Source organism: Cibotium barometz, chromosome 27 (genome assembly GCF_041138505.1).
Source record: "Cibotium barometz isolate CiBa-2024 chromosome 27, ASM4113850v1, whole genome shotgun sequence".
Taxonomy (NCBI): domain Eukaryota; kingdom Viridiplantae; phylum Streptophyta; class Polypodiopsida; order Cyatheales; family Cibotiaceae; genus Cibotium; species Cibotium barometz.
The window spans coordinates 19022646-19033259 of NC_141072.1; positions in this window are offsets into that span (position 1 = coordinate 19022646).

A 10614-nucleotide genomic window follows, 5' to 3' on the forward strand; every position below is an offset into this window, starting at 1 on the left:
ATTTAGGTGCCATGATGAAGCATAAACCTTACCTCAAAATAGACACCTTTTCTATAATTTGATAATACAAAGAATAAGAACCTTGCATGCGCGCGCGCGCGCACACACACACACACACACACACACACACACATACACACACACACACACACACATACACACACAAGCCTTTAGGTATGCCTTGATAGATAAACAAGCATAGTACATACATCAATCGAAAAACACACACACATGCACATGTATTATACATAAGGAATAAGAACTTCTAATACCTATGACACACACACACACTCACACATACACACACACACACAAGCATGCATTACATGAAAAGGTTTGGGTCTCTCTCTCTCTCTCTCTCTCTCTCTCTCATTATACATGTATACCTTAGTAAAATGCACACAAGAAATTCTACCACACACACACACACACGCACACAAGCATGTATTACATGAAAAGGTTTGATTCTCCCTCTCTGTCTCTCATTATGCATGTATACCTTAGTAAAATACACACAAGCATGTATTACATGAAAAGGTCTCTCTCTCTCTCTCTAATAGCTGGAAGCAAGAGAAAAAGAATGCGGTGAGTGGAGATGTGTGGGGAATAGGATTAAAAGTAAGAAAGGACTAATATTTTGTAAATATATAAGGATTGGTGAATTTATGTTTTCTCTAGTTTGGGAATTTTCAAAAGTAGGGGCAAATGTTTGAAAAATTTAGCATATGTCATTACATTACATGTATTTTTGGCAAAAAAAAATAGAAAAACACATTTTGGGCGAATAGATAATTTTTTTAAGGGAAAAAAAAAGACATGTAGGGTTTTTGGAGGGTCCCAAAAATAGCCATTGGGAATAGAATCTAGTTTGAGAGGGAAAGTCTTCGATTTGGGTTAATTTGGGTTTAGGGGGGAAAATAGGTGGTTTTGGAAGAAATTCAAAAACATTCCCTCCTTTCAAAATTGAGTGGGGTCTCATGCACGTTTTTGAAGTTGTAAGAGGTGGGAGTGGATGGGTTGGGTTAGATCATAGGATAGCTTAAGGAGTTAGATGACAGAGGGGGCAAGGTATAATTATGAGACTGGGGTAAGGATTGTGGGCTAGTTTCTACAAGTGGACCAATCAATTTTTTTTAAAATATTAAAGAACATTTTGAAAGGCCTTGAAATAAGGCCTACACCCTAGGCAATAATGAGAGGGTTGCCAACTTGGATAGTACATATTTTGAAATATATCCCACACCCATTGGACCATTACTATAATCACTCACTAATCAAGTTTTCCAAAAATAATTAATTTTTCCCTTTTTTAGTTTATATTTCCCCTAATATATGTGCTCAAATTAAGTCTTTATGAAAGCTCACCTTACAAAAGAACAAAGCTTACATAGTGCTTGTGTGACATCTTTAGTCAAGAAACCTCTTATTCCGATGGGAAACACATGCTGTTATACACAAATTACATGTTAGAGTGTTTTCTTGTCCAACTTGGTTACAAACATAATAGAGTAATAGAAACAAAGTTAATGATAAACTTACTTGCAACATCTTGTGCCAATCATGTGACTTCAAGCCACTCATTTTTTTGTCCACTATACATGCTCTCTTCAATGAATGTACATATCCTATAGGCATGCACATGTCTCAAATGATACTTTTCACCCATGCGAGCTCCTCTTTTGTAAGAATCCATAGAGCCTTCGGTAAACTTATATTACCATCCTCACTATGCACTGGCCACAACTCTTTCTTGGTATTTGATTTCTTTATGTCCAATCTTGAGGAGATGTTGTCCTTTTCACCTATTAAATGTTTCGATATTAACTCACCCACATTCTTGAAAATATGCATTGGATCCAAAAGACGAGTAATTTTTAGCTCTTTCCAATATGGGAGACAAAAAAAAGTTGATATCCTCTTCATGCCTTTAATAGGTTCGACTTCTGATTCATTCCACTTTTGAAGCCATTGTTCGGATGTACAACATCGATGAGGCTCTCTGGTTTCTGATACTCCCCTAAAGAATTTATTGTATCGTGGTTGGAGAAATTCATGCCCCAAAGATGTATGTTTCTGAAAGTTAGGAAATATCATTTTTTAAAGGTCTTTTGAATGACGTGCATCTAGGTGATCTCACAAAGATAACAAGCATTGTATCTTGAACTCGGGGGGGTCACTATATATAAAATATCCCTATTGCGTGCGTTCAAGGCCTATATTTTAAATCCCTTATTTGTGAATTTTTTAATCTATATAATATCCCCTTTTCATCTATATGGTAGTTATCTCTAAAGGCATCACCTTCATATACGTCATTATATGGAGGATAAAATGCCTGGAACATTTGTTGGATCAATTCTTCATTCATTATAATATCATTATCAAATGCTTCATTTTGATTTCTTGGAAGGCATCTTTTTTTATTTTGGAGTTATCATCATATTTCTTTTGTTAATTGCCTATATTTTGAACTGATCATTGAAATATGCATACCCCCATCTATGGGAGGTAATGGATATTCCTTTGAAACACAACATAATAAAATAGAAATTATGATTTTGACTTTAGAATTTTAAGACATGCCATCTCTCTCTCTCTCTCTCTCACTCTTTATAAATACACCATGCACACATAGGAATACTCACACATCACTGGCAATTGATTGGCTGACTAACAACACCACCATCTCTAATTGGATGTTTTTTAGTAACTACTAATCCTATCTAACCCGTGAATTACCCTACAAACCCTACCTAATTAGACCACTTACCCTAGTAAATGTGAGGGTTTACATTAGGTAAAACTCCCTAATCCCATGGACATACAATGTGATTAGCCCATCTAATGCAAAAGATCTCTTTGCCCCATGTGATAAGGTCATCAAATCTAAATATAACAATGAATACAAAATATAACAATGGAAGATTATGGTTAACATTATTTTGATAGTTATCCGTTTCACATTTTTTATGCTTCTTACTTTCTATATTGATTTTTAAATGAAATGAAATATTGTTTTCTATCAAAAAATGAGAAGAAATTTTTATACTATGGGAGATGCACATCAAAGGCCTAATTTCTCACCATTGCATTGTGCTCTCATGAGACAAACAACCATGCTCGATTACTACCTAGTTATGGATGTCCAATTCATCTAATGCCAGCTCAACCATCTTAGGCATGTGTAGAGGGTTGTTCCATAAGTGTTGTGTTAGGTTCAAACACTTAAATTTTGTTGATAAATTTTATTGAATGTTTTACCATAGTATTTATTAAATATGTTGATAAATTTTATTGAATGTTTTATCATAGTATTTATTAAATATGTATGAATTAAAAATTTTAATTGAAGTTAGTATAGTTTTTAGTATTCTTTATATGCAGCGTGACAAGGTTGTGTGTCAGTGTATTGATTGATCAAAGCAAACACTCACACATAAGAACACTCACACATACAATATGCATAAATAAAATAAGAAAAATTAAATAATTCTCATTTCTTAAAACAAAATAATACAAAATAAAGTAGTTGAAGAATAGTCATTCCTCTCTCTCTCTCTCTCTCTCTCTCTCTCTCTCTGTCTCTCTGTCTCTCTCCCTCTCTCCATATACACACATGCACACCCACACACTTATCGTTTCAAATATGTTATATTTTATTATACAAAAAGATTTAGAGGAGTCTTTACAATCCTTGAAAAATAAGCAAATTTAAATAATTCTCATTTCATAAAACATAATAATACAAAATAAAGAAGATAAAGAATATTCATTCATCTCTCTCTCTCTCTCTCTTTCTCTCTCTCTCTCTCTCCATACACACACACACACACACCCATATACTTCTTATTTCAAATATGTTAGATTTATTTATACAAAAAGATTTGAAGGAGTTATATGCAATCCTTGAAAAATCTAACCATCTTTTTTTAAGGCTAATCTCACAACATATGGTAATGGTCTATCAAACTCATAACTAGTAAGGAGTTAATCTCTTAGTTTCAAAGTATCTGTGGCACATACAACCACATAATGTTCAATAAAAAATTTAGGGAACTCATCCCCTTTCCCATTGGTGCACTCCTCAAAGTCACAATTAGTAAGTGAAGGAAAACCATATGAACTATTGATGTATGCAGCAATATTGCCAAATACATCAAGATATCCATCAATAAACATTCTTTGCTTTAGAAAAAATTGCTCCCCTCTATCATTTGCCTCTTTCAATGAACATGCATTTGAATTCAAACCATGAATTTGCATTTTCCATTGGCGACAGCAAGAAGCATGCCATTCTCCCCATGTATATTCCATACCAGCATATGACATGAGGGTGACAATATTGTTTGGAGGCACATCAACATGGGAAAGAATATACAATCCTACACCTATAGATGGAATGTTTTTGCTCTTCATTAGCATATAAGTGCAACCCCAATAGGAAAAAGATTCACTAATTGTAAGAATATTTTGTGTGAGCGGCCAACATCCAAACTTTGCATTAGGACTTGTTTGGGGTCTTCTTGGGCCCTTTTAATTTGCCCCAAGCCTAATGACAGTCATTAAGGAATGGTGCAATGGGAGAAGGCCATGTGGAGAAAAATGTTGGGTTTCCCTGCCCCTAATATGTAGGGGTCAAACTTGAATCATACGTTTTTTTTTAAAGAAATTGGGCTGAAAATGCAAAATCTTTCAATAAAATCAGATTTCCCACCTTTTTTTAATAAAGACAGCTCAAACTGGCATAAATGACCCCACCTCAAAAAGTGGGCTAGGGCCAAAAACGCCCCCCCATCATTATCCCTCATTTAAAGCTACTTTTCCCTCTCCCCACTCCCTCTTCCTCTCTCTAAAACTAGCAATTCGGTTTTGAGTCTCTCTCTAACTAAAAGAATCTTTTTTGGCCTCCTCCCTCCCCATTCTGCCTTCCCCTTCCCTCCTAAAGTTAGATCTATCTTTTTGTGCCTTCTTGGCTATGGAAAGCTTGGAAAACAGTCCACTTTTTCCCCCATCAAGTCCATCCTCTCTTGCTTGCACACATTCTTCACTCTCCTCTTGCTAGCTTATACACATTCTTGACTCCTCTTGCCAGCTTATATGCTCTGCTAGCATTAGGTTGCAGAGATCTTCTTGGCTATGGAAAGCTTGGAAAACAGTCCTTTTTTCCCCATCAAGTCCATCCTCTCTTGCTTGCACACATTCTTCACTCTCCTCTTGCTAGCTTATACACATTCTTGACTCCTCTTGCCAGCTTATATGCTCTGCTAGCATTAGGTTGCAGAGATCTTCTCACACACCTACAACTTCATAGCATTTAGCTTAGTCGGTTAGCCAAGCACAATGAGTCGCTGACCTCGTTCAAGGGTGGAGTCCTTTAGCAGCAGCAACGAACAAGACGACACTGGCTTGTGGGTTACAAGCACCTTTGCAAAAGGAATGTGGGTGATGATGCGTCCAAGCACAAGGGGAGCCCACAAAGTCTCTCGCAGATACATAGGGTTAAAGTCACACCATTGGAAGGGTCGCATAGTGGATCTCAAGCAGGGGGCTGACGGAAGCAAGCAGGTGATGATCCAACACGTCTACAAGGCATCGCAACTCCGTGTTGACAATGCCAATCACAAACGCTTTCCTGCAAATTGTAAGTTTTATTTGTGCTTCTTGTTTTATGGGCTGCACTGAGACATGCTAATATCATTTCATGTTACGGAAGCTTGATTTTTTCAAGTGTGTTCTTGTAATGTTCTGTGCAGACATCTTTCCGTCGACATTTGTGGAATGGGAGCCTTTAGAGGCCCTTTCTAGAACCTTTGAGGCGCACCACTTTGAAATCGGCAAGCTACTATATACTGGTTGTTCAACATCAGAGCTTTTAGAGCGCTCAGTTTTCTTCTTTCATGCAGAGTATATTGTACCCACGTCAAGAGATGGTTCTGGGACTCTACGGAGGCTCCCTACACCAAGTCTCACGGACCATGATTGGCCAAAGCCCGACAATACTTTGGTTGCACTAACCAGACGTCGGATTGAGATTGATGTGTGCAATGCAATGAAGTGCACCTATGGGTCACATCGTGCGACTCTCACGTTCTTCATGCCTTTACATTTGTTTGTGTTTTTGTTCAAGGAGGCTGATGTTCACCAGACTCCTACAATGTGGATTGCAAAGGGAGGCACAGTAATGAGTGCCTTTTTGCCACCTTCGTGGGATTTGAAGGTTATTCAACATCAGGGTGACAAGATAAAGTGCATGGTGGTGTCGGAGAAGATGGTCGTTCGGTACCAGCTTGGAAAGCAACAACTCTCTATTATCTTTCCTTACAGACGTTGGAAGCTGACTGGAGGCGAATGGCAAGCACTCGATTCGGACATCAACAATGCAGAACAGCTTGATGTACATGTTAGCACGCAAGCTGATGTGTGGGATATCGTAGTAAATGCTGATTGGAATATGGCGAATCTAAGGGAGTACTTAGGCCTTAGGTTTGCACTGAAAGGTGACTTTTCATTTGTGATTGATAACACACCTCTACGTAAGAGGAAAGAGGCATCTTACTTTTGTAAAAGCATTCCCTTCTCCAGATGTATCCATATCAAGCAAGCTATGTAACAGATTTTGAGAGATTAATTCAAAACAATTTTGGCTACTCGCAATTTGCGTTCAATTTTGTGCACTTTTAAGTTTTGTCGCGTGTTTTTATTTTTTTGGAGGTTTTAAGTGAGTTTTTAAACATAAAAAAAGTTTTAAAGACCTCTTTATAAGTCACTTTTGGCCACTTTGAGTTCATCTCCTCACTCTCGGCATCTTTGCGGTCCCCTCTCCTTCGCTACTCAAGCATGGCCACCCCCGCCCAAGCTCTCCTATCTCAATTGCACAAGCTTGACCTCGGTCACTTGATCGAGAAGCTTGCACCCATCTTTCAGACATCTATTGACATGGAAGGCACCGCCGAACTCCATAATGACGTGTTTGGGGCGTTCACTAGCTACATGGACACATACATGGCTGAATATTGTGTCAACTTTGAAGACGAGGAGGGAACTTGGGTGCCTGTGGATCTTATCAAGCATACCTTTAAAGCGGACAAAAATTTCAGGTTCAGGCTTGCAAGATTCCTCAAAGGCCTTAGTAGCGCATATCTAAGGGAGGAGGACAAAGATAACCTGGTAGGTCTTGGAATGGGCAACATTGGCACAAGTTTTTTGAGGTGGGACATGACTCTTGCCCTCCTGATCTTGGAGGGAACAGAGAAAAGCAAGGGAAAGAGGAAGGCCACTCCTCCAAAGAAAGCCACACCTTATCTCTTGATCAAGGAAGCTGACCCAAAGGAGGAGATTGTCACCCCAGTGCAAGAAGCATCTCTTGCACTTGTGACTCTGGCGGAAGAGCCGCAAGCTGAGGCTGTGAAACGGGACATCGAAGGGGACGATGTCATGGATGAAGTTCCAGAGCTCGAAGTGCGAACTCTACACCCCATCATAGTAGAAGGTGTAGAGTTCTTATTTTTGGATGACATCGCCCATGTCCTTGGGCTGCACCAGGATGAAACTCTCTCAGTCATTGCTATGTACGCGGGCATGCGAGACACACAACAACCTTCCAAAGATGATGACATCCGCATTGACTTCAGTTCCGCAGATGTCACAAAGGTGCTTGCGCTCCCGGAAAATCATGCCTCAATAGAGTCCCTTGTGGCAGAGACTCTTGTACAAATATCCCAGTGCAAGGATTTCTACGAGAGTGTGCCAGAAACTAGCTTTGCCCCTCACAAGCCGCTTGCCATTTCGGATTCCGTCAGCCTCGGGAGCATCAATATTAGTGATGCAGACCTTGCGGATCATGATGATGCCACTGAGGTAGTACACCCAATTTCTTCCCTTCTTAATTTGTAATTTTTTGAAGTCAACTCATTCTTCTATCTACTTTGTAGACCGCAAGAGAAATGGACTGGTTCGCAAGCCGAAAGGGTGGAGCACGAAAGGAGGTGGAGGGGAAAGATGCTGCGCTATGGCACTACATCCCGAGCTTCAATGCCGAGATGCTTCGCGTAATTCACGACGACTTTTCAAATGATGCGCAAGCTGAATTTTTGAAGTGCAGAGCCCTAAGCGCCATCCTGTCTGAAGCCCCTATAGCCCAAAATGCCCATAAATGTATTCTTGTAAATAGGGAAGCAGCTATCTATAGCTTTGGTGATAAAGGTGCAGGGTCTTTCCTAGGATTTTGTGGCCTTAGCCTTGGACAAGGCATCACTGATGCCAAAGAGATAGCCGAACGCATTGGTGACAAACCATCAGTAAAGACTCTCACCCACGAGGCTTTCACCAAGCTCATCAAGCGAGTTGGCTAGATCCAATGTACTCATTTGCCTTCTGTGAAAATCAAACAATTAATGACATCAAGATGTTTTTCGAGCTGATTTTAAGTTTTATCTTCTTGATGTGTTTATATGTTGTTGTCGTGTCCTGTCATGATGTTTCAATCAATTTTTGTGAACGCTCGTCTGCCACCGCCCGTCCGACTTTGGCTCGACTCGACGGGCCGATTTCTCCCGCGTATGGCCCCAGAAGGGTATATCAGCTGTGCGGGGTGCGCCGGGGCCGAGGGGGGGGCCGGTGGTCGCTCCGTGGAGCCTGTGTGCCACGAAGCGACCACCGGCCCCCCCTCGCCCCCCCCCTCGGCCCCGGCGCACCCCGCACAGCTGATATACCCTTCTGGGGCCATACGCGGGAGAAATCGGCTCGTCGAGTCGAGCCAAAGTCGGACGGGCGGTGGCAGACGAGCGTTCACATGAGGTCGAATGTACATAGCGACAACAATTACATGCAAAAGACTACAATTACCTTGACAAGACAACAATCACTTGCAATAGAAAATAACTTTTTTGAAAATAGACATGGTTTTTCATTAATCAAATTGAGATTACAAAACACGGTTTGTTGCATTACAAAGGCTTCCCCTATCTAGTGAAAGAGAGCTTCCTCTCCACACCGATACGCCTAGCTAGATGAAGATCAGATGGCTTCAAAGTGACACGTTTTGCATGCACCATGCACAAAACCGCATCTTGGAAAAGCGAAACCAAAATATCCTCGGCACCTTGTTGCAGAGCGCCTAGTGCCGCCGCTTGCACACGATTGACATCCCGGCGCTGGTCGTGGATAATCTCTTTGACGAGACGCCCAAAAGGTGCCTTTGGAATAATTGGTGTGCAGGTCTTTTGATATTTGTGAATTTCTCTAAGGGCAACTGTCCCTGGTCTCCACCTTTGCTTCTTCTGCGTTGTTGGGGGCGGTGGTGCTTGCGCGTGGCGAGTCCAAGCTGGCGTGTCATTTTTAAACTTCTGTCGGGCTGCTCTTGGAAGTTATCGACGGAAGGGGGTTCTGTGCGTTTAGGAATGGTTTTCCTCTTCTTAGCCTTTGCAGGTGTTGGAGTTTTCTTTGCCTTTGTAGATGGAGTCTTCGGAGCTGCTCTCTCTGCTCTGCCTCCTTCCTTACTCGCTCCTCTTCATCTTTCCTATCTTTTTCCTCACGAAGCCTCCGTGTGTTTGCTGCCCTGGCTTCTCGTTCAAGCTTCTGTCTCTTATTTTCTACTTCCTCAGCTGAGAGTTTTCTCTTTCCTTTACCAAGTGCACGAGCCAAGACTCTGTCTAGCATTGCATTGACAATCCTATTGCTGCTCGGCAGGTGCTCCCTTTCTACTGTGTCTTCATTTCTCCTCTTTGTATATTCTGCTCGAAGACTTTGTATAGCCGCTTCCAAAATTGTGTCATCTTCGTATCCGGCCATTCGCAGGTCAGCAACAAATCCGTGAGCTTTTCTGTTAAGCCAATCCTCCTCCGCAGCAAAGAATGCTAATCTTCTCTTGTTGCTTGCGGCGGCCTGAGCTTCCTTTACAGCCTTCTTATCTGCCTCCGCCTTCCTAACTGCCTCGTCTTCTTCCTCCTTCTTGGCAGCCTCATCCTCCTGTGCTTTCTTTGCTGCCTCGTCCTCTTGAGTTCTGACGGTCTCTTCGGCTTCTTTTCTTGCTCTCTCAGTTGCCTCCATGTCCTCTGCTTCTTTGTGTAATCTCTTCGCTTCTTGGCATTCTTGGGCTTCTTGGGCCTCTCGCTCAAGCCTCACACGCTCAGCTTCCAGATCCACTTGGGCTTGTGGGTAAATGTTTGGGATTGCAGTTCTATGTGCCACCGGTAAGGGCCCAAGGTCTTTGAAAATGTCATCCTGCGTATTGGAGGGAGGATCATTTGGGGGCTCCATGTGCGTGAGATATTAGTGCACGAGCGAGAGAGAGAGAGAGAGAGAGAGAGCGCGAGAGAGTCAAGGGGAGAGGAAGAGAGAGAGCTCACAAGTCAAGACTTTTAAAAATGACTATAAAACTCACTGATATTTATAGGGGGCCAAAATTACAAAAAAGTCAATTTACAAAATGAACGCGCCAAAAAGTGGCGAACAAGAATTATTGGGTGGGTAACCACACACGGCCATTTCTTAGTCGACCACTGTGCCATTGCCTCGCTCTTTCACGTGCCATTGACGCATTGCACCCTTCTCTTTCACCTTGCACCTAACACCTTCATGATTTTGCGCCTCAAAGACAAATTTCCGGCTCGCTTT